The 25,996-nt window shown below is 40.9% G+C and overlaps 2 long non-coding RNA genes across 2 annotated transcripts in view; one reads left to right on the top strand and one right to left on the bottom strand.

The window, feature by feature from the left end:
* Positions 1 to 17,864, top strand: part of LOC138265042 (uncharacterized) — a 70,832-nt gene extending 52,968 nt beyond the window's left edge. Inside the window, exons 2-3 of the long non-coding RNA XR_011199303.1 lie at positions 10,819 to 10,950; positions 17,772 to 17,864. This is a non-coding gene — a long non-coding RNA (uncharacterized lncRNA). The remainder of the gene's footprint in view (positions 1 to 10,818; positions 10,951 to 17,771) is intronic.
* Positions 17,865 to 19,956: 2,092 nt separating this feature from the next.
* On the bottom strand, positions 19,957 to 21,932 carry LOC138265040 (uncharacterized). Its single transcript, XR_011199302.1, has 3 exons — positions 21,441 to 21,932; positions 20,771 to 20,832; positions 19,957 to 20,323 (listed from the first exon to the last, which is right to left on the bottom strand). It is a non-coding gene; the product is annotated as an uncharacterized lncRNA (long non-coding RNA).
* Between the last annotated feature and the right edge of the window lie 4,064 nt (positions 21,933 to 25,996).

Raw genomic sequence — 25,996 nt, 5'->3', positions numbered from 1 at the left:
AGAAGGGATAAGGTGGTTGCCAGGGCATTGGTTGGTGCATCGGATACGAAGGATAATTATAAAAAGGTTGGGGTTGGTTGTCGTCTGTGCTCCATCCATCAGACGATGATCCACTACTGTAGTTTCTAGGTTTCTTAAAGGAGGAAGTAGATTCGTCCGAGGAACGGGACTGATTGTCCACATCATAATCCTCTTTTATGTAGGGGTAGACTTTTTCTCGACTAAACTTAACAATGTCTTTCTGGAGTTTAGTAATCTTCTGCTGGGTTAGAAACTCCTTGGTTTCGTTTAATTCAGCAGTGATCTCAGAAAGGCGGCTTTTGAAAGCAGTCAAGGTGATAGTGGTTTTTAGACTGTTCTCTATGGTGCTAATTTGGATGGAGATGGTATCAGCCAGCCGCCTGGAAGTGTTGATGATTAAAACCAGCCAATCTCTGATACACTTCCAGGCTATCTGAGCCCAGTCCTTTCTGAAAGCTAAGTCCTGTAGAAAAATGCGCGGAATGTTTGATACAAGAAGACCATTAGGTGCGATGTTTGCACGGAGATATTCAGTCATGATAATCCCATGCATGACCGTTTTTATGAGTTCTCGTTTCAGAGTGGATAATTTGTCCCAATCAGTTTTGAGGCTGCCCGAGGGAGCGGACCCATCATTACTGAGGATGGATGGTGTCTGTAAAATAGCTGAAACCATCTCATCATCATAGCTAAGACCCTGGAAATTCTCCATTTTGGAAATCTCAACAGGGCCACGTAGAAATCAAAAAAGAAAGGTAAAAGGTCCCACAGCTAGGCTGCTGTACAGAAATCTCAAGAAACAAATTGGGGGAGGGACCGGGAGGTTGAGTGGTCCAGTGTACAATCTCCCAACCAGAATGGGCCTGGTTATGCCCCCACCCTAGCTGAAGGGGGTAACAGTCATTCAGCTCTCCCTCGCACACTAAAACATCTTATCCCACGGCAAGCAAGAGGACATTTGATCATTTTGGGTTTTGGTTTTACATTTGGGCCATGAGAGCTTGGCTAACTCTCAAAATTGTCCCACTTGGAATGGTGAGGGCTGCACTTTATGGACTTTGGGGCGCTGCCATGTAGAAAAAATGCACAAGACCTAGATTCATCTGAAAACTAAACATCTGGGTGATTCCAGGGTAGTGTGCTTCACATGCTCCCTGCACCATTTTCTTACCCACAATGCCGTGCAAACCTCCAACTTTGCTGGAAATCGCACATTTTTCCCACATTTTTGTGTTGGAACCTTCCGGAATCTGCAGGAATCCACAAAATTCCTACCACCCAGCATTGTCTCATTGATACTGATAAAAATTCTGCTGCACTTGTCAGCCTAAAAATGTTTTTTTTCAAACTGCCCTTTTGGACCCGCTTTGGTTCCCCCTCAATTTCAATATGTTTTTGGCTCTTCCCTGGCACAAGCACTTGGCCACCTACACAAGTGAGGTACCATTTTTAAAGGGAGACGGAGGGGAATGTTGGGTGGTATGAAATTTGTCTCTGTGTGGTGATCCCACAAATAAATGTGGGATTTCTTTTTTTTTTAAGCTAAATTTGAAGTTTGCTGAGGATTCTGGGTAAGAAAACATTGGGAGATCCATGCAAGTCACACCTCCCTGGATTCCCTCGGGTGTCAGAAATGTCTGGGTTTGGTAGGTTTCCCTAGATGGCTGCTGAACCCAGGACCAAAAACGCAGGTGCCCCCCGCACAAAAGTGAGGTACCATTTTTATCGGGAGACTTGGGGTAACGCTGGGTGGAAGGAAATTTGTGGCTCCCCTCAGATTCCAGAACTTTCTGTCTCCGAAATGTGAGGAAAAAGTGGTATTAGCCACATTTTGAGGTTTGCAAAGGATTCTTGGTAACCGAACCTGGTGAGAGCCCCACAAGTCACCCCATATTGGATTCCACTAGGTGTCTAGTTTTCAAAAATGCGCAGGTTTGCTATGTTTCCCTAGGTGCCGGCTGAGCTAGAGGCCACAATCCACAGCTAGGCACTTTGCAAAAAACATGTCAGATTTCAATGTAAAAATGTGATGTGTCCATGTTGTGTTTACTGTCGCGTGCATTAGGCCTACCCACGCAATTGAGGTACCATTTTTATCGGGAGACTTAGGGGAATACAGAATAGCAAAACAAGTGTTGTTGCCCCTTGTCTTTCTCTACATTTTTTCCTTCCAAATGTAAGACCGTGTGTAAAAAATATTTCTATTTGAGAAATGCCCTGTAATTCACCTGCTAGTATGGGCACCCCGTAATTCAGAGATGTGCAAATACCCACTGCTACTCAACACCTTATCTTGTGCCCATTTTGGAAACACTTGTAGGATCTACACAAATTACCCCTTGCTGAATTCAGAATTTTGTCTACTTTTCAGAAATGTTTAGCTTTCTGGGATCCAGCATTGGCTTCCTACCCATTTCTGTCACTAACTGGAAGGAGGCTGAAAGCACAAAAAATAGTAAAAATGAGATATATCCCAGTAAAATGCCAAAATTGTGTTGAAAAACGTGGTTTTCTGATTCAAGACTGCCGTTCCTGAAAACTGGGAAGATGGTGATTTTAGCACCGCAAACCCTTTGTTGATGCAATTTTCAAGGAAAAAACCACAAGCCGTCTTCTGCAGCCCTTTTTCCCCATTTGTTTTGAAAAAAATGAAATTTTCGCTGAATTTTGACTAATTTCTTGGTCTCCTCCAGGGGAACCCACAAATTCTGGGTACCGCTAGAATCCTTAGGATGTTGGGAAAAAAAGGACGCAAATTTGGAGTGGATAGCTTATGTGGACAAAAAGTTATGACAGTCAGTACATTTAATTATGATTACTCAAAATACATTTCATTAGACATTATTTTTACGTGTAATGCAAACTGTTCGTTTATTTTTCTAACGTTTTTTTCATTAGGGTCTTTAAAAGCATTATATTACACATTATATTTTAGTGACACAATTTTATTAATCGTGTTTGCTCTCTAACAAAAGCAGAGAGCTACTTTTTGCTGTAGGCACAGGGAGGCTTCAATAGAGAAACGGCGAGGGCAGAGGATGGATTGAAAGAGAAAGTGCAAGGAGACAAAAGGGAGGATGGTTTGATCACAGCTTTTAAGATGATCAGTGGATAGATATTCCAGTTACTGTAGTTTTCCCCAGGAATTGGTATTTAACATTTGCTTACGTTTGCTCTCCTGTCCTGGTGGGCCTGGTCCTTGCTACGTAAAAAAAAAAAAAACGATTAAACTGTTCTTTATTTCAGGGATTAACTTAATAAAGAGAGTTTTGGGCGAGTTGCGGTACAGTGAAACGCAATGTCACAGTCCCAATATCTACTGAAGGATCCCAGTTACTCAGTTACATGAGTATACATACTTGTAATGTAAACCGAATCAAATGAGTGGAAAATGCACACCAGGGTACTAAAACACAAAAGCAAATTCCAAACTATGTCACAGTGAGCAAGTGGCCACACTATGGCAAGCTCAAGTTGGCAAGTGTGATCTATGTAGATTTTAAATTCTGTACGACTTTAAACCCAGAGCCACTGTATAAATACATAAACAGATACATTTTCCACTATTTGCAGCATTGCAATGCAATACGAATACAGTCTTCGGAGTTCATTAATGGCTATAGTTCGCAAACCTCTAAGGATACAGACACTGTTGCTGAAAATGGAGGATTATGATCTTTCCACCAAAATAGGATCCTTTGAGTTTCTTCGGAGTTAAAAAAAAATATTTGAAAAGCTAAATGTTACTGAACATCTAAATAACTCATCTGACATAAAAAAAAAAATATAAAGTTATCAACAGTGTCTTAGGTAAACACTAAGCCACGCCAGGGGGGACAGTGTCTTGGAGTTAGTGCGCACATGCAGGGGTACGTGGAGGTAGGCTGACCCAAAGAGGGGTGAGGGCGGTGCTTTGATACACATGGGAGTAACAGCCCGAAAGCCCCCTCAAAGTTGACTAGAAATGTCCCTCGATCAGGATAGTGAGTTAGCTAGCTGTGTGGTTGACCAGCAGACACAGCCAAGGGAACAACAAAGAAATTGATAAATATAATAACTATTGGTGCAAAGAAGAGTGGACTCACCAGCCTGTGTTTTAGTATATAGGACCTTGCTAAATACCTGGACTAATAATGTCTTTGGGAATAAGCCTATAGGGCCTCAGAATATTTGTCTGTGTCCATATTTAAAATAATGATATGATAGGGCTATGGGAGTGTTTTCCTACAGAGAACTATATGCAATTTGTATTCCGCTCATAAGCGTAAGCTAATCATTATCGGTTTGTGTTCTGGATTCAGTCCGACTCCATGACATACTGGTCACCATGACACTCTGTCGAGCAACAAGTCACTAAGCAACCAGGCTTTACCACTGATCATGTGACTGCATATTTTTAGATGACCACATAGACCGTACCTTCGGGAAAAATACCAAAATATATTTTTGAAAACAAATATATTGCCTAAGTGGATTTTTTGCAAGACTAGCATACTAGAACTCCACCTACTACCTAACTCATATGTTATCCTGTATAAATAATTTATGAGCTATACATATACTCAAGTTTATTCCTTAGGGTGAACCGAGTTGACCCTAGATATCCGAAAGCAGCAAGTGAGTTTCATTTTATTTTTTTTAAAGATTAAATATACTCTTTTTCAGTTTAACAAAATACATGAGCGGATACATTTGTTGGGTGGGCAAGAGGGAATGTCACTTTTAAACTGTCAATAGTCTTTTTATAGCATGTAGGATAGGAGATGGGGGTCTAATGGCTAGAGCTGTCGACTTTGGAAACTGGGAAACCAGGTTGAAGTCCCAGCCATGGCTCAACTTCCTGTGTTTCTAGGCAAATCACTTAAGCTCCCCATGCTTTAAAAAGGGGGAAAGTGTAAAAAGTTCTGTTGTGAGGCACTCTGATGCCCTCTGGCCAAGTTCCCACTACATTTGACAAAAACGGCTACTGGACTAGTGTGCTCCAGCCATTCTTCATTCATATATATATAAATATATATTATTTATGTTTCTTGCGTGAACAGACAAAGCTTGGATTCTGCATTTCATATTTGATATCTATGGTGGTAAAATGAGTTGTAGGAAAATGTGTTCAGCATCTCCAGAAGAACTTGTGAGGTGTTTGGGCTGTCCATATATCCTCAAGACTAATATAGTATAAAGTTAGCTCCCGTTTGCTTTAGAGATGTTGAGGCTGCCTGGAATGCATGAGCATTTTACATCCTATGAAAACTCATTAGGTTTGTGTTCGTCTCTTCATAAAATGTAATATGTGAAAGTTAGAGGAAACATCACGTATCACAGTAAGATCAAAAAATAAAATAGGGTATATTAAGGTATCACAATAGGTTAATCAGAAAGTCAAGTTTTCTTTACAGTCCCTGTTATACCTTAGTTTATAGAGATTCAAGTGTCAATATGTTTGAAAAGCTATTCCCAAGTATAGAATGGATGTGGGTTTCGACATCAGACTCATATTGCTTACGTTCTATTTAGTGCAGAGTTTATATCAACTACAGAATTAGCCTGGGGGAGTCACTTTAATATTTAACCTCACACCACTTGTAGCCTGAATTGATAGTACTAACTCAAGGTTGTGTTTAGCATTTTTTTGTTCAACACTTACTGTATTCTTATTTACACATCTTAAATAGAAACTGCAAAAATATTTATACAAATATGAAAAATGTTTTATTTCCAATTTTAAAATTGTGTACTTTTCACAAAAATCAATGAGAACAGAATAGCGCCAAAAGAGGAAATCTACATATCGGGACTGCTAGATCAAAAAAAGAACACCTCTTACACATTAGACAGTTCAGTCTTTGCAGGTTGAAGTTTCGGTCCCCATACCAATTTAACACAGGACCATCATCCGGATCAGTACTAACTCAATAAATCACCGTACTAGTTTGAAACTATATTTAGACAAATAATATAGAAGATATTAATGGCCTCAAAGTGCAAAATATGTTTTCCAAACAAGAATACGATTTCCCATCGCTTCACTTGAAATCCAAGTATATTTTTTTAAGAATAACCATACAGTTGTATTTTTCATAAAATAGTATAGTTGATCAATGTTCAATACAGACATCCAAAAATACATCTTAGAAACTGTATTAACGAGAACTAATATTGTAATAAAGCTGCTGTACATCAGTAGCTGAGATACACTCACTAAACAATACATTTTATGGAAGCAATATATATTGGGGAGCCTATGGCTAATAATGATCGCCAATATCACAAATCTTAGGCAAGGCTAATTGACTTCCATCCAGTCGCAAGACTTTAAGACTTGGTAAAATAACATTCTGAAGCAAGCCAAATTGCACCATTAATATTGAGTGTCTTTACTTTATAATCTACCATTCTAATTACAATAAATGACACCGACAATTAACAGCACAAAAACATTTGTTATGACTCATGAAAACCACAGGTTCACAAATAACCTACAAAAAAGGGAGGCACGTGCCATCATAAGTTCCATAGCCAGTTTTCACTACTGAGACTTATAACTGTTAATAAACCCACAAGAACTCAGTGTCAACAAACAAAACAGTGATTTTCCAATCACGGATCACCTATTAATAACTTCAGGTGAGCTGAAAAACACTGCTTACTAAAATTAGATAGATGCAGTAAACAAACCTGCTGTTTACAAACACATTTGTGTGCAGTCGGTGAATCAGCAAGCGCCTGGTAACCATCCACTGAGCTGTCATGAAATGGTAAGGGAAAACATTATACTACAGGCTGAATGAACCACAGTTACTTCTCGAGTAGTGAGCCATGGGTCTGTGTTAGACTCACCCAATTTCCCATAGTCGGGCATACCAATCATCCTTTAGAACATTTGTGAAATTAACTTCTAATCACAATTATCAGTGTGGCGAAAGACTTTAACTGTGTTTGAGTACTACAACCACTGACAATTCTATGAAGCCAAAAATGCAGCCTTTCCATCCATATGCAGACCTGCCAATTGCCACAGTGTGACACACAATATCAGTTTCCTTTATACAGTCACCAATGAGCATCCAAAAATCACAAGGTGGCAGGGAAAACAAGCTGGAAACAACTGCTAACCGTCCATTTCCAGCTCGTTTTGGAAGGATTTGAATGGTTAAAGTCCATTAAGGGAGTGTGAAAACGCCCCAGGACATCAGCAGCTGCCTCATTAACCTTTGTTTTCTTTACGGATGAGGGGCTTGGAGACAAACGTGCCTAGGTTATTTCTAGGCATGAGGCCAACGCCGCTCCAAGGAGCCGCCGCCCTCTTCACAATGTGAATTTGTTTTGATTTAGTTGACAGGTCTGCAATGGTGTACTATGTCGTCTATTTAAACAACTAGCCAACAAAAGAACCTGGCATCCACTGAAACTTGGTGATTTTGTGCGACAGAACCATTGTTTACATTTAAGTCAGCTTTTATTTGCAAGAGCGTTTGGTAATCGCCTTTATGGAACCAGTCTCTGGAATTAAGTATGTAGAGTCAGTTAGAAGCCTCTTTGAAGGTGGCCACGGCACTGTGTGCACCGCACTGGCAACTTAAAATCGTTATTCTGCTGTTGAAAAGGAATTGATACTAGCCAATGCTGAGGAAGCACACCTGTTCCACACGTGAACTGTTGCCATGTTTTCCCCACCATGCCATCATGATTCTATATGTTGTTGTGCCTGCTGGCAGTGCCCACTCCCTCCACTCCTTGTTCCATACATTTGTGTTGATAGAATCTTGGATTTTAAATCCTGTGACAGTTGTGCATTGCTGTTCGGCTTACTGGACCCTGGCCCTGCAAGTTCTTGGTCCTGTTGGAGTGTGACCTTTAAAATTGATATTAATATGAAAAGCTTGCAATATAATGTGTAATGAAGCTGCATAGAAAAATGTTTGTGTTTGAAATGTGCCCACGGGGAGTGGCCACCAATGTATACGATTACTAATGAAACTGATCAATGATGAATTAACAATGTACTAATGTATGACTTTGTATTGACATATTAGAATTAGAGTTATGTATTAGGGGTTTGCTAAGTTAATTACTAGGCCTTAACTTAGCGAGGGTCTGGGCCTAGCTGCCTGGTCTCATATTAATTGTGTTTTCCTAACGTGCAATGTGCTGTTTTCCTGAAGGCTATGAACCTGTACTTTTCCAGAAGCTAGGGATAGGTGTGTGTAGCTGTAGGAAATTCTTTCTCATGGGACCTGACTTGCTCAGGGCGACATTCTTGTGGAATGCAAAAGTGTAATTCGCAACCGGTGCAAGGTCGCCTGGACTAGGAGAAGACAATGGAACTATTGACTGGAGCGTGAAGTGTAACTCTTCTTACCTGACATTCCACCCGATGAAGACGTCAATCACAGAAGCCAATCGACTGCATGAGAACTGTTAGGTGAAAATTCTAGTAAGGTGTGTGGAGAATTATTGGACAGATATAATGATGCGCCAAATATTGCCCAATAGGAAATTTGAGACTTGTTAGATAGTTTTGATATAACTGCGTGACCCGAGGAGAAAAGGAACAGTCTTCGCCATTCTTCGTTCATCCCTTGCCATTCTGAGAGGCTTTGTCTTTAGCCGTCTGATACTTTAAACCAGCCTCATCTTACTTCTTGTCCGATATACACTTCTCCTTATGAGGGAAGAGCCTTGCTCTTATCTATGCCCTACTGAGACTTGCCTGTCCTATTTTTGCTGATGGCGAATCGACTGATGTCCTGAGGACGAAGACGGACGCTGATTGCTGATACGTTGGAGTGGCAACTATCTGATGAAAACTGTAATTGGCCGTTTGCCTTTTCTTTCTAGGTACCAACTGCTCTTTTGATAGTCCATAGTTAGATGTGTTTCCAAATTTGTGTTTGCCAGATTGTTTTGCATGAAGCCCAACATGCTGATGCTAATTCGAAGTTAGTTAAGGAATTCACTAATATCGGATGCAACTAGATAAATGAATAACATCTTGCTTTGTTGAATAAGGTACTAATGTTACTCTGCTAAAGCTGATTTATATTAACGTTGTGCTTTGTTCTAAATGTTCATGATCTATGCCTAGATAAAGTTTTGCTCTGATTGCCAAGCTATAGTAGTTTTGATGTGCTTGTTGTTGAAACTAATAAACATATTAGATTGTAACTAATAGGGAATAAATATCCTAACATAGCTAGATTTGTAGTTGATATTCATGGCTGAAAGGTCATGGTGCGTGCGGTGTATTGATCTATATTAGCTTGATTGATTAGTTATTGTGAATACTGAGGGGGTTATTGACCTATTGATTGTGATGCCAAAAGATATCTCATTCTGGGAAGTCTCCAAACGTGGTCAAAAGGTTCATTGGCCTAGATGTGTCTCCTTGTAAGTTTACTTATCAAGGTTCTGACGTATTATCAGTCCCATCCGCAGTGGCGTAACAAAATGAAGGCCCCTCCCCCCCCCCCCCAGCAGAATAGAATGAGGGGCCCCTGAACCTCCTATATTTTATAGATATTTATTGATCTTCAGTTGAATGGGGGGCACCTTGGGTGTCTGCCCTTCCTCCTTTTCTCTGCAGAGGCTGCAGGGGGCCTGAGTAATGCCCCTGTTCATTGGTTTGCTATGCTTAAAGCTTCGTTACATTTTTACAGCTGTTCCTGCCACACGCTAGCTTTCTTTTACCTAGTGAATCTTTTATTATTTTTTTAATTTTATCTGTACACTTATGCTTCTCATTGTTCGCTCACGATTGCCTGAACTTTCCAGAGATCATTTCCCAGTCGTCATTACCAGCACGTGTTTCACTACTTCCCTTCGTTGCTTCGTCAGGGCAATCCTAATCTGGATTGTTTATACGTTTATGGATCTCCCTATATAATTGTCCGACTTATTGAAAACGCTGATTTCCTTGTAATTAAAACAAAACTCGTTTTCATTTAGCATAACTGGTGCTGTCACCTTTCAGCCGCAATGGGCAGGGTTGTGTAAATGTCACATGGCACGAGCCTGTATCCAGAGGCTGGCAGTAGGCACTTTTGTGTAGATGGCACAAGTGTATACCCAGAGACTGGCAGTGGCTAATTTGTGTGGATTTAATATAGCAACAGTGTGTATCCAGGGGCTGGCACTGAGCACTTCTGATTAGATGTTACATGGCACCAGTGTGTATCCATGGGCAAGCAGTAGGCACTGTTGCGTAGATGTCATAGATAACCCAAGTGTATCTAGGGCCACTCTTGCGTAGATATCACATGGCACCAGAGTGTACCCAGAGGCTAGCAGTTGCCACTTGCTTAGATGTCACATGGCATCAATGTGTATCCAGGGACTGGCACTGTTGCATAGATGTCAGATAGCACCAGTGTATATTCAGGGGCTGGCAGTGGGTAGCGTTGTGTACCTGTCACATAGCACCAGTGTGATTACACGGTCTATCAGTGTGCACTGTTGTGTATATGTCACATAGCACCAGTGTAATTACACGGCCCGCCAGTGTGCACTGTTGTGTATGTCACATTGCCCCAATGTGTGTCCTGCGGCTTGCAGGGAGCATGTTTGTGTACACTGTATAAAATAGGCGGCATTCATCTTAAATTGTTTAGCATGTGCTTTAAGACCCTTTAACTGATGCACGCTAACTTAAATAGCGCTCAGGGACCTCACTGAGGTATCCCAGTGCCATGATCAGTAAGTGTGTTGTGGCCAGAACGGTGTGAACTGTAACCAAGTGGGTGATATCTAGACATTACTACTGATTTGAAACATGATTCAACATTGCATTCTTCACCCCAGTAACAGGTGAGGAATTGAACCTTGATGCAGATCTGGGCATTGCCACTGCTTTAAACTCCACGCCAGAGACTCCTCTGAAGGAGGTACATATGGGGCATGAAGACCTCCATGCAGTCCTGATCCTCTTAAACGGTGAGTACTGCACTATCTGGTTGACTGTGTTGTGTCGGTGTCAGACTGTCCTAAAAATCAGTCATGGACAAAATTGGTTGGTGAACCTAGTGTCACCCATTGGACTGTCTGCCATGGCTAATGGAACACAGAGGGCAGCTGCCACTGGTAATTGTACTCACTCACTGCAAGTTTCAGCATATAAAGTGTGTCCATTACACATTGCAACATTTGAACTTGGGTTGGACGTGAAAATGTATCAAAAAAGCTTTTAATGAGGCCTTGGTGGAAAAAAAAAAAAATTACCAAAAGGGTTGACCTTTTTTTATTTTTAGGTTTATTCAGTGAATATAATTCAAATAACAGTAGTAATGCAGCCAACAAAAATAGTACAAAACAGAAACTAAATTGTGTGCAAACGCACGTGAATTGTCTAAGGAAAAAATAGCTAGGCCAGATTAAAGACTTAATCAAGTAGCCCATTCACTTACAATGACTAACAACCTCTTCTGCCTGAGAGAATGTGTGCTCCGAGAGGCTATGAAATAAGGTGCGCGTCGGGCAAGCCTGATAATATTCATGAATAAGCCAATGGTGCAAGTGTGCAAAGTAAGTTAAAGTGACCCGAAAAGCCCAAATGGAGTGAAAAATGGCTCCGAAAAGAAAAAAGTGACAAACACTTGAAGCTACATATACTGATGTGCACAATATACTTTATACAGATCAAACTGACTTTTTTAATGCATATCATTCTGTCAGAAGCCCATTTAGCAAAGTGGATGCTATATATAAATACATTTCTTTTGCTTTCCCTCCGGACACTTGTATCTTTAAATACAAATACTAGATTATAGAAGCATTCCTTATTTATATAGAGTGGCACCAGAAGTAAAATGACAACTTGCATAAATTTATGTTTTGCACATCATTCTTTCTGCTGGTGTCTTGCTAAAGGATGCTTCACTTTTTAATTTTTTAATTGAGTTTTAAATAGAAAATAAACATTGGATTACACCAGTAGGCAGTATTGCAGTCACAATGCAAGGCAACTCCAAATTTACTTGTTAAAAGCACTTTTTGTGAAAGAATTCTGTTTAATTGGGCCTGCAAATCTTTCCCTGCGGATGTATGATGGAACCACGCATGCCGGAACAACAACTGCGTTGTTTCCAGGAATGCCTTTACAATGATTTTTTGTTGTAAAGGCATGCCTAGTAAAGGCATATGTGGAACGTCATGCGTGATTTTCGCATGCCACCCACCCTAAAAACACAACTACCCCGACCCCCCCCCCCCCACCTACCCCTAAAAACTACCCTGATACCCCCAACCCACCCTGAGCCCTAAAACCAACCCCAAGCTCCCTCACCCGCCCTAAAAACAACTGACCCAACTCCAAAAATAAAACTACCCCGCCCCTAAAAACAATATTACTCTGCCCCCATCCCTCCCCCTAATAACCCAGCCCCCACCCGCCCTAAATACAAAATGACCCTGGCCCCCCACCCTAAAAACAAAACTACCCTGACCCCCCCCCCCCCCACCACCCCCTTTAAATTTTTTTTTTTTTTAACCCAAACACCTTTTAAAAACTATCACTAAACCCTCCCCCAGCCCCCCTCCTCTGCCCTAAATACAAAATGACCCTGACCCCCACCTCCTAAATACAAAATTACGCAAAAAACTACCCCCAGCCCCACTCACCTGACTACATCCTCTCCCGATGCGGACTCTTTTTCTCTGCCTTAACCACGCATATACGTAGTTCAGCACATGTGTGGTTAAGCAGAAAAAAGGGTGTTGTTAACGCAAGGGTGGCTCCGCTTGCGTTAACAACGTTGTTGTGGTTCCAGCGTCGTTGTTCCGGACGTTTCCCTTCCCTGCTGTATCAGCAGACAGCCCGTCCCAACGGTACTAAACATTGCGTCTGTGTCCTATGCACACCCCATAGAGAAAAAAAAAGTGAACATTCCAACTCTCGTCTTTAACATTGACATTTTAGGAAAGAACATATTGCTCAGGGAGCGTCCTCTTGGCTACATATCTCTAACATCAAACATCATAATTCCCTGGTTGGGCACGGTGGGGGCACAGGAACGGTAGCAACCAGTCAAGGCTCGCAGCGCATGGAAGGGGTGGGGTGGCGCGCAGGTGGGGGAATGGGGCAGAGGAGGAAAAATTAATTATACATTAAAATTATTAATTAATTTGACTAAACACTTATCTGCATACCGTGCCCCGCTCCGCTCCTCCGGCTCCTAATCTGCTGCAGGCAGTCACCGGCTCCCAGCCAATCCTAACGCTTCTCTGAGCGATGTCAGGATTGGCTGGGAGCGACCAGCCAGGGTTCTCCCAGGCAGGCTGGGTGCCTGTGCTTGTTCTCTCCAACCCAAAACAGTGCAGGGCTGGAGAGAGCACACTGCGCACGTGTGTTTGGCCAGCTTGAGACGGCTGTCCAAACATACATGCACACTGAGGGGGAGTGCTGTGCACTCCCCCCACACTGCTCATCATCCCGTGGCCCCACCCCTTTATAAGAAAACGATAATAAACATAGTTAATTATCGTTCTCAAGGAAAAGTTTTGCTGGTGGGGGAGGTGGCTGATGCTCCTCCGCCCTAACAGAGGAGCCGCCTCTGGTAGTGACCACCTGTGAATTCCGAGGGGTGTAGGGTACCCATCATCAGTTACACACATGTTCAAACTTCTGCCCTGACCCTGTTTCGCATCCTCAGTGCCACAGGACAGGAAGCCAGCTACAACCATGTGCAATAGTTCCCCAATTGGTTTTGTGCACAGACCCCTTGACTCCGCAATGCTGCTCCTTCTGCTGCATCTTACGTTCCCACCTCCGTCTAACATCTATGGTGAGGCGGGCCATGTAGTGATTTCCAGTAGCGTGCTTTGTCTTTGTGCTATTCCCAGAGCCAATCAAACTAAGTAGGCATATCACAGCTGTACAGAGTTGCCATCGACCAAGGGTGTGCTCTAGGTCTGTCGCTACCTATGCACAAAAGCACCCTATGACAGGCTATTCCCATACCATATGTAAAAAGCCTATATCTGCCACATCGCCAGATCCCACAATCGATCGAGGAGAGAGAGAAATCAATTATCCTCAAGGGAATGATGACTCACCCCAGCATCCTGGACATGTCTGAGATCTGAAGGACTGTCAGTCCACGCTCCATATGGTCTCGGCCTCTTATACTTTGAACAAACAAGAAAGGAAAATTCTAGAACCTCCCTCTCACTGCAGAAGTTTATTTATTCAAAAAAAGCCGATTGCTTTAGGCCAGCTTTGAAAATAACACTTTGGGACCGGCTACAATCCCAAGGTGCCACTTCAAAACAACTGTTCCCTGCCGTCTTAGTACATTTTTTATCAGTCTAAGCCCTTAGTGGGCAAGAACATGAAAAATAAAAACATGAGCACGTTGTACAATGTGGAAAACTACTTGCAGCTTTTAGCGTGGCAGTGGCTAATGCTAAAATAAAGTCAATAGGCAAAATTAAGCTGGTGGCCAGTAATGTGACGGTGTGCTGCTAGGCTAAGTGCAACATGGAGTCAGTGGTCAAAACACCAATATCATTATAGCACTATGCACAGAAGTGGGGATCTGGTGCTTGGGGCCAGTCTGGTCCCCAGTAACATTCCCAGCAGTGCCCCTTCATTTTGGGCAGCTCCGAAATCTCCCAGGTAAGCTGTATGAAGCCCTGCCATCAAATGGGCAACACACTGCAGCTGCACTGCAAAGTAATGAAGTTCAGTGTTCTAGACCCCTAGTCCTCCTATAGCAGTCAGCCTCTGAAGCGTGTAGAGGGACACCTGGTTATGCTGTCCGTCCCAGATCACTTCCCAGATTAGACAATCAGTGGTTTTGAACCATGCCCTTGGCACTGAAATGGGTAGAGTTGCAAAGCAATAGAGGACTCTGGGTGGCATGACCATTTTCGCCAGTGCTACCTGCTTCAGCATCCTCCAGGATGCTGCCATACCTTGGATGACCCGGAGTGCTCTCCCAATGTTGCCCTCTTGTATATCATTGTCCATGTGATAGATCTGCACCCCCAGCTATTTAAGAGCTCTCAGCTCCCACCTGAGTCTAATAATTAACACCTCCTCTGGGGGCTCCATCGAATGAAGGGGACACGGGCAAAGCGCATGCTTTTTTTCAGTTTGGTCTAAGACGGGGACAAAGTCAAACTCCTCCAATAGAGAACATCCTGTGCTGGCATCCTCAAGCAGAGGAGCATATCAGCAAATTGTCTGCATAAAGTGAGACCACATGTTCCCTATCATGTAGTGTAATTCCCCCTCCCCCTGCCTCTTTTCTGAATCAAGTATGCATATGGCTCAATCCACAAGTGTGAACCGCATTAGGGAGAGGAGGCAGCCCTGCTGTGTACCACGTTGGACCCTGAAAGGAGTTAAAGGTACGCCTACCAGTGCTCATCTGTGTACTTGCATCCGCATATAATGGTGCTTCATATCAAGCCCATCACTCTCCCAGGGCCATCTGGGTGATGACCACCTAAAGGTAGTTCCACTGCAATGAGTCAAATGCCTTAAGCCCACCGAGAACACCAGCACCTCTGAAAAGTGTTCTACAACAGCCTAGTCTAGTACTCTGTAGAGTCGCCTAATATTGTGTGCCGTGTTGTGGTTAGGTATACATCCATTTTGGTCCTCATGCATCAGGACCACCAGATGAGGCTGAAGTCTGTTTGACAGGACCTTCCTTAGGATTTCATAGTTGAGGCTGAGCATCGATAGGGGGCAATACACCATTACATTGAGGGCATCCCTTGTGAGTTTAGGGATGGAGACTGTGAGAGCATCCCTATTTGACTCCAGAAGGCGCCCACTATCCAACACCCCATCGTACATTTCAGCCAGCCACTGGGCCACGTAGGCAGTGTACACCTAATAACATCAAGCCGGGTGTCTTTCCACCTGGTAGGTCCTTTGCGGCTGCTCTAATTTACCGTTCCTCAGTAGGGGTGCCCAGTGCCTCTAGCTCCTCGGGTGTCAGCCACAGGAGAGCTACTTGATTCAAGAATTCATCAATTATCTCCCCTGCCACGGGGGTGTCTACTCCGTACAGTTCCTCATAATGGGTTTTGAACACCACATGTATGTCTGTTTGAGAGTGTACCAGTTCTCCTCTCGGGATAGTCCGCTGGGGTAATGTCCGAGGAAAACTAACTCATGATAAATTTCTATTTTACAGGGAAGAGTAATTTGTGCACATTTATTTATTGTTAGCAGCACAAATGTAAACATACTTTTACATTTGTTAATCAGTTTTCTCACTAGAACATCACACGTGTCACCCTGTACCCATGTAAAATGTGCTTGGGCTGAGTTTCGTATCCTGATCACCTCATGTGATGCAAACCTTCAGCTATCCAACCCAGCACAAATTAGACATGTATGAATTTAATTCATGTATGAATCTTCTGTTTACAATTCCATCCACATTAGCTGGCATGAGAACCGAGGCATCAAGAAATGGCCGTTTATTTAATTGCTCAAGATCAATGCTGGGCTTCTCTCCGTGCCTGGTGTTGGGCTAGGATATACAGGGAAAGTGTGAGCAGCATCATAGACTGTGCTCTGGTTTGAGCTTTAGGCTGGTCTGAACTGATCAGTCAAATTTATTGTGTTGGACTGTCCTGGCGTCTGACTTGGCATGACTACACATTGGGCTTGATGAAAACTGAACAGGTTACCTATTGTACTGTAATGTAGTACAATATTTATATAGGGCTTACCACCCCCATAGTGCCTGTCAAAGACTTTAGGATCCGAGTTCAACCCTTAAGTGAAGTCTTTCATTCTCCCATGGTATTGATAAAATGTATAACAGTAGGTTATAGCACCCGTTAGTTGAGTATTTAGAAATAATCCAGTTTGTGGTATTACTGTTGGAAGTATATTAGCTGATTAGTCAAGCCAAAGAAAATGTGATCTATTGTGGTAAAATATGTTATTAACTCTTGAAGATGTGTCTCCACCTGGCATGTATCTATCTCGTCTGTATACAAAAATAAACCACAGTCACCATAAAGGTTCCATAATTATCAGGAAAGTCACAGCGCACTGGACAACCTGTTCCCAGATCTGTGAAATTCTCTGTAAGAATGAGACTTCAGTGAAGAATCACCCCTCTTTCTCTTGGACTATAGCTGCAACCTATGTGGTCTGCACTACATAGGCTTGCAGCACTGTGATCTTGAGAATTCACTATTTTCCCTTTTGGTCTGCCCACCCCTGTCCCTCACAGGCGGCTCACTCAAGATGATCCTTGTGGCCTGAGGTAGCCAGGGTGCCAGTAGGATTCTTGCTGCAAAACATAGTTCCAAGATGGCCTTTATTTGGATGGTAGAAGTTGTTCTTTGCACTTCTATACTTGTGAGCTATCAATCACCTGTGGTCACAGACATGAGCACCATGTTTGAATGCTAACCTTTTGGTTAAACGGTGATTGAGGTCTACATAACCAGTATGTTCCTGACTTCAGGTTTGGACCACAGACGCTTGGCCTGCTGCGTTCATCGAGTAGAATCCTAGTTGTAAATCACTAATCTTCGATTACCTATGGGCCTTAAAGTGAATTGGATGTTAGATGTGCGGATTTGTGATCTCTTATGGTCCGAGAGGTGAACTGCAGGTGTAGCTCCTTGTCCCCGAGTCGTTTCAACATTTGTGAGCTTTGATGAAATATGCATCAACAATGAGTGGAATTTTGGTTTGCAGGGAGATTTATCGAAGCAGTCGATTAGAGATTGGGATATTATGGTTTGTTTTGTGTATTTCCATGTTCTCTGCTTTCTAGATGACCTCAGTTATGGCAGAAGATACCAGACATTCCAGTGGGGCTTCCCTATTAATCTCGGGGCACGTGTGGACTCTGCTTCGGGGGAGGCTCTGAAAATCTACATTGATGAGTGTTATGGCGCTCCCACTGCAGACTTGAAGACGTCTGGGAAAAGCTACGCGATAATCCACAACTACGGGTCAGTCATGGGAGATGCATGGGGGTGAAGAGGGAACTTGGTGTGGTAACAAGAACAGCTTGGGGCAAAGGCCATAATGAGGTGTAGGTTGGGGAAGAGGAAGCTCGTAAGGCAGTGGCTTAAAATGTAATAATGTGTTCCGCATACAATGTAGAGTGGTGAGCAGCGATTTATAAAATTTACTAAAAAAAAACTAAAACAAAAAAACAAAGTAGCGATGGGGAAGTGGGAGAGGCAGGAAAGGGAAAGGATAGAAACAGAATAGAGACAGAACTGGAGAAAGGTTAGAAGGCTTGATTAACTTGGGGGCCAATGATGCATTAAATGAGGTTATGCCATGATGCATAAAGGTCAACGGCAGAAGCATAGAGGATGGGGAAGTAACATGAGCATGAGACACTGGGCAATGACTGATCAAAGGTAAGTGATGGAGAACAAAGTAACAGCAGGGAAGAGTACAGGACATGAGATTTATTTAAGATAGGATGAGGATAGGGGACAGTAATGCAACAAGGGTAGAGTGCTCTGTAATGGAGATAACACAGGACACTGGGTAGTTGAAGGAGAGGATGTGGACACAAGTGTATCTAGACATCACAGAAGAAAAGACCACAAAGCAATTAAAGTTGGCTACTGACAACAGGGGTCAACCCTGAAAAGTATGTAATGTGTGAGCTGAGTTAATTACATTTTGTAAGCCTCTGAATATGGCGTTCACTTTGTTGGCAAAGAAAGGGAAGGGACATACTTGCTCTTCTCAGACCAAGAATAGAGAAGCTACTGGGCCAGGACAGTGATGTGCAGCTCATTGTAAATACACTTTCATTCTACTCCCTCTGCCATGAAATGTGGCAAACCTATGTAAGAATCTGACAGGATGGAAGATACAGACATCCAAGGGAGGGCAGGATGTGCAGTGGAGGTTTGATGGCTGGAGAGGGTGACAATAGGTGGGAGTGGAGATTGAGCCACCATAACACATTTCCTGACTCATCCTGAAAGCCTACTCCTAGAACTGACACAGCTCATTATAGATGACCTAGTATCCTTGTTGCATGCTAACGTGGCGTGAGCTGTAAGGCATCTTGGTTAGGACATGTATAAAAAGTACTCAATCAATGGGATCCACCTAAATAAATAGGATATAAATGCTAATTGCTACTATCTTAACAATTTCCCAGGAAGTTTATTGTGAATCACACAAAACAAATAGGATTTCACGTGCAACAATTTACAAAAGTAATGTCGTCATTTATTGTTTTATTTCTTTTTTTATAAATTATTACACTCAACACTATTTACATACCACTGTTTTCTCTTTAAAGATACACTGGAATACCTATACGAACAATGGTAAATACTAAAGATTTTTAAAAGTGAGTGTGAACATGCTCTATTTACAACAGTGCATCTGACCGAATTGTGTGCTGCTATGCCAGGCATTGTGCTTCTCTCTTTCTGTGGTTGAATCCTTGTTGAGTTATTGGACTAATAAGCCATACAATCCACCTGCACTCTGAGTGGTACAGAAACCTGAGAACACGTGTGCAGCATTGCTAGCAACCCCACATTTAAAGTGTTACTCTCTACTGAAGAAGAACATATATCTTGAAACTAATTTCTGAAATATATGTATAATTACATTTTAGAGTTGTAAATAGTGATGTGTGCAATCATTTATAAAACGTTTTTTTTTTTTTAATTTTTTTTTTTTTTTTTAAGAAAGCGTGGAACAGGGTTCGACCTCCATTTTTGCAGGAAACATTATTGTGCCACTAACATAGATAAATGTCTACCTGTGATGTCTTGCTACGATGCCCGGCAGAGGGCAGTAGCCCAAATGTACGGGCATGGGGTTTTGAGGAATTTAAATCTACAGCTGATTTTCTAAAAATCCTTAGATACTATCCTAAAACTTGTCCACCTCACTGCGGTAGCAGATCATATGTGACCAACCTCCACTACCCAGGATATCCCACCTAAACACCGATTGAGCATTCCTTCATTCTTTTTATTCGAAAGTTCAGGGGGGATTTGTATATCAACCAACTGCTACTGAATTGGTGGCAGATTAAACCTTACAAATGCACCTGTCTTGCACTACCATAAATATTAAAACTCTGTGAACTATATTGTCGCCCAATATCTATGGCTATACCTGTGCACAAATCACGGCACCTGCCACCACAGGGGCAATCCTGAAAGGATTGCATGCAAAAAGATATGGATAGTGCACCACTGCGCAAAGTCAGTAAAGTCTAGTAACACAACTTTGTCTTTTAAAAATCTTCATTTTTTATTATTGCTTTTTCTTGAACAAACGAGCAATCCGCTAACGCGTTTCGTCCTACACAAAAGGACTTCTTCAGGGCTGAAATGCAACAAAAAAAGAATGTATATATCACACCAGGACAGAAAAGACACAATAAATACAAAAATAATTTAACAACAAAAAGAAAATATACAAAAACATACAAAAAATATATACAAAAAATCACCTAATACACATACTTATGGTCATAAAGATCTCATAATCATAAGAAACAAGGGACACATGCTACCAGGAATGTTATTCACACATATAGTCGATGAAGACATATATATTAATATATCACATGACACATATTACTAATATTTACAAAGGCAAAATACAAAAAACAAAATATAAACGCCAGCTTTTTTAAAAAGGATATGATCTACATAGTTCTAAAGATTTTTATAATATCTCCATCATTCTGTAACTTTAAACAATATATTGAAAAGAAAAAATAATACATTTTTTATATAGAGAGAAATAAATATATCAAACACATCATACCTTATATTTGCATGGTCTTTAAATTGATTGTCTTTTCATATTATTGGAATTAAATGTCCAACCTATTATTAGTAAAAAGAATGACAACACTATGTAATATCCCACGGATTGAGAAACGAGTAACAACCAAAATTATCGACTACCCACACATAAATTTTATATTTTCAAAATTTTCAAAAGACGGAGAATTTAAAAAGAGGTCAACAAACTCCATAAACAAATAGCCCGACAGAAATGGCCAAAAATGCCACAAAGAAAGACCACCAAAAGAGCCCATAATATAATTTAAAAAAAACACGAGAAATTGCACTCTAAAGATAATAACCAAAGCTTTTTAGAATAAATATATAAATATAGCTATTTCTATTTTACAAAAAAACACAGCTCATAAACCATAACCCCACAAACCTAAAAGTGCTTAGACAAAAACATATATTTATAAATTCTAACACCACACGTACTAATATGCTATTAATTTGTGTTATTACTACAAAACAATCCCAATGGGAGAGGAAATTAATAGGCATACTACAAAACAGTGTTCCACAGGATGACATTTACAAAGAAAAGGCATTTGCGATATATTTAAATTTAAATGCCTAGTCATCGATAATACTGCCGGAAAGGTCCGTGAAGCACGTGAAATTGCAATCAATTAGTAACCGCTTACCCCATAATATAAGGGATCAGCCACGTCCGTCCCGGTCGGCAAAGAAAGTAAACTGAGCCCAGCTTGACATCCGCTTTTAAACCCTGGGCAATCTAGATAACAAGATTATTTGACAAAGGTTACTATGGCGACCGTTCTGGAATAAGAATAGTCGCCATCTTAGGTAAACAGATCGTCCATTTTTTAATGGTGTCATCCATTCTATAAACAGATGTATAGGATCCATCTATCATTATATGGGCTTAACAGGAGTTTTGATAAAGCCCTAAAAAGTAAAAAGAAACTGATACTCTATACTAAACAGGACCCAAGATGCATATAAGTTGCTATTGCGACTATTATACGATAAAATGACTCTTCATATCACATAAATGTCGGCCATTTTGAACTGGTGTCAACTATACTGAGAACCAACGGAGCCTAAGACATTCTTATAATAAAGCCCTAAAGTATAAAGCTTACAGACTATGCCATGGTATATTAACGTGACATAGGAAGAGCCACGAAAAACTGATTGTTTTAAAATGGGGTGTCAGCCATCTTAGAAGGATGTATTCAATAACGTAGATGGTGGCAAAACAAGGAGGAATATTGATAAGACATTGTTGGGGCTTGAAAACGATTTTAATAAAGCCATACATGATAAGAAGAGAAAGATAATCTGTGATGAATAACACACAGGAAACATACCCGTCGCTATAGCGACCATAGTACCATTGAAATATTCGCCATAATGGATAAAGGCATCGGCCATTTTGAACTGATGCCAATTATACTAAATGTATGTTGGATATATGACAATTATGGCTCATCATCTATTGAGGGTGAGTATCCAATTCAGAAAACCCTAAAATTGTGAAATTCTATAAAGAAATTAGCCAACGGGGAAAGAGCGAGAACAGAGACCTAACAAGCGATGCCTATTTAAAGGAAATAATGGAATTCTTCATCTGTATTGTGGCCCTTACTCACGGCGCGTAGGTGGCATATCCATGCTGCCTCTCTGCGCCACAAGGTCAATTCTCTGTCACCCCCTCTTTTGTTTGGTGGTACTGTATCAATCCCATGAAGCAGATATTATTGTCATCTGTATGTTGTTCCAACATATGCAGTGACAAAGGATATCTAATGTCTTTATTCTTAATTACACAGACATGTTCTTGTATACGGAGTTTGAGAGGCCTTATAGTGCTCTCAACATAGATTTTACCACATCCACATCCTACAATGTAAACAGCATATCTCGTTTTACAGTTGATGAACTGTTTGATTTCATAGCTTTTACGAGAATTGTAGCAGAACTTTTTGATATTATCAATACCCAAGCTACAGATGTTTCACTCATGACATATAAAGAAACCTAGTGAGCCCATAGGTAGCCATGTAAATGATTTATTTGTAGCAATATAACTAGGGCACAAGTGATACCCAAGGGTTCTACCCCTTCAATAGATTACCTGAGGATTTTCGGAGATACAATTACGAATATTAGGTATTTCCAATAGTAAATGCCAATGCTTCCTAATGATCTTATATATTTAATTACTTGATGTAGAGAATTGGGTAACCAATCTCACAAGTCTGCTCCTTTCTTCTTTTGTCACTATTACTATTATTCATTAAAAGCGTATTGCTTCTCATTAGTTGTCGTCCTCGCTTTTCTGCTTTTGTCAGGTTATGTTTCCATAGCCTCGATTTCTGAATCTTTGTTTGGCTTTATCGACATGTGTAGTGAATGTCTTGTTGGTGCTACAATTGCGTCTTATGCGGACCATTTCTCCGAAGGGGATATTGTTGATCACAGACTTAGGATGGGCACTGCTGGCTTGTAGGACACTGTTAAATTTTGAGAAAAATAGCATTTTATGAAAATTCGGGTCTGTTAACATTGTCAAATTTAGTTCATTTAATTTCCGCCAAATCTGCTTGGTCAGAACTACACCTCCCTCCCCTCTCTTAAACATTTGGTAGTTATCCGACCATAGACATCAACTTTCTCCACTGACAGCAGATATTTATTCCAAAACTTTTTTTTTTTTTTTTAAATATATAGAGGGAGTGCTCTTTACAATTTTTTACCAGATCATTTCTACACAATGTATTCTTAGGATCGATATGGTGTAAGGCATGATAATGAACCCTACAAGACTACTACAACCACATTTTACTACTGCTGATTAGAGAATCTATCCCTTTCAAAGATTTTCATTGATCCTTTATCCCATTCAACCTGATCTAAATAAGTTTCAAATACATATAGGGGACTCGTATGTTCTAAAAATGTACTTTTCTTTTTTTTTGTTTTAAACATTCTAGTATCCTATCTCACATTATAAGGGGAATTAGTTAACCTTGGAGGTTTTTGCTTTTGACTTCTTTAGTCATGGTCTATCAAATCATTATTTTTGTAAAATAATGAGTTAACGCTTGAAAGAGCCAAACCTCCTTCCTCCATGCTCCTATATAACCACAAGATCAAATGCCTTTTGTGTGTCCAGCAAAAATAATGCCACTGGGAAACCTACCTCTAAGCAAATGCATACAGATATTCAATCAGATAATTATTGTTTGTACAAAGTTGCCGTCCTGCAATAAAACCATTCTGGTACATGTGAATCAGGTACTAGTTTATTGAACCTATTTGCAACCTACTTAATTACAATTTTGTAGTCACAATTTAAAAGTGTGATAGGCCAATAGGAGTTTGGATCTATAGAATCTTTACCCTTTTTAAGAAAGCAAACCACATTCCCTGAGTTAAATGACAGAGGGTGCACTCAACCTTTTTAAAATATACTTGACAATGTCCAGCAGATAATGGTTTAAAATGTTTTATTAATACTTTAGAAAATTCAGGAGGGCACCCATCTGGACCAGAAACTTTGCCTTCAGGTATGCTCTTCACCACTTCCTCCAATTCTTGAATGGAGATGGTTTATACATAGACCTCTGATCTACCTCTGACAGTGCTGGATTCAATTCAAACCTATCAACACTTAAGGTGATACTATATATACTTTTAAAAGCTCTAAAAAGGTAGCATTGATGTCCTCCTCAGAGGTAAACCGTGCCCCTGTTCTAGGACACTCGAAAAAAGCTGAAAAATAGCAATAAAGGACAATAATACTTTTTTTGTAAATTGTTGAATGTGAAACAGTATTTCTTTTTTGTGTGATTCACATGAAACTCCACGAGAAATTGTTAATAACGATGTAAATCTTTGGTCAGTTGGATTTCTGATCCCTTAAGTTTAGTTGTGTAGCTCCATATTGATCTATAAATCTATTTTATGTTCTTGCTAACTACAGTTATATGATATCCGGTGCATGCACATACATATGGTTCTCTGAACTACTGGACTCCAAAATATGTGATCAAGAGTACCCAATGTGGTTCCGTGAGGGCCAGGTTCATGTTGCGTTGTCGGGACAACAGCACAGACTGAATCTGCATACATAAACATGATTTTTTTTTTATATGCTCAGTGGTTATCCTTAATCTTTGGCATGGATCTGATTTCTCTGGACATTCATTGGATACCACTGGTTTAGACCGAGATCTATAGGCCACGTAAATGCTCTGTAGTTTTCACTCCAGTCACAATCTTCCATCCATTCATCCGTCTACTATATATATATATATATATATTACCACTACGCTGATGCAAGTAATTGGCAGTAAAAGTGAACATGTGACTTTAAGGCCACAGTATAAAATGCGAGTCAACTTCACCACGTGGTCATCTTTGAAATGCAGAGCAATGTATCTATGATTAAGGCTGTGCTGTCAGCCGAAACGTGTCAGAATAATCTTCGTTTTGCCCATGATTTAATATGCATTAAATTGCCTCGTTGCGCTGTAGTACTGGCTGGGTGCTTTATTTCTTCCTTGTGGAGAATGTTTGAAAGATTATTTAATTAAGGTTCTCCGCCTTCATAGCGCCTAACCGCCCTATTTTTGATCTGGCTCTCAGCGGAGAAAACTTGGATGAGATAGATATATATAGATATATATATATATATATATATATATATATTTATTTACCCAGTGTACATCTGTTCGTGGCATGAGACGCTGCAGATTCACATGCTGTGCACATCCCGCCATCTAGTGTTGGGCTCGGAGTGTTACAAGTTGTTTTTCTTCGAAGAAGTCTTTTTCGAGTCACGAGATCGAGGGACTCCTCCCCTTTCAACTCCTTTGCGCATGGGCGTCGACTCCATCTTAGATTGTTTTCCCGCAGAGGGTGAGGTAGGAGTTGTGTATATAGTAATAGTGCCCATGCAATGGAGTAAATATGTATGTACATAATGTGGTTAAAAGTAATATATTTACAAATTTACAAATGTTCAAGATCAACTTAGAATGGCTACAGGCTCCCAGGGAGGTGGGAGGGCGCATTTGAATCTGCAGCGTCTCATGCCACGAACAGATGTACACTGGGTAAGTGACATTTTCCATTCGATGGTATGTGTAGCTGCAGATACACATGCTGTGCATAGACTAGTAAGCAGTTATCTCCCCAAAAGCAGTGGCTCAGCCTGTAGGAGTTGAAG

The sequence above is a fragment of the Pleurodeles waltl genome, chromosome 11 (genome assembly GCF_031143425.1).
Source record: "Pleurodeles waltl isolate 20211129_DDA chromosome 11, aPleWal1.hap1.20221129, whole genome shotgun sequence".
NCBI lineage: Eukaryota > Metazoa > Chordata > Amphibia > Caudata > Salamandridae > Pleurodeles > Pleurodeles waltl.
The sequence above is the reverse complement of the archived record's forward strand: the minus strand, read 5'-3'. Positions and strand labels throughout refer to the sequence as shown.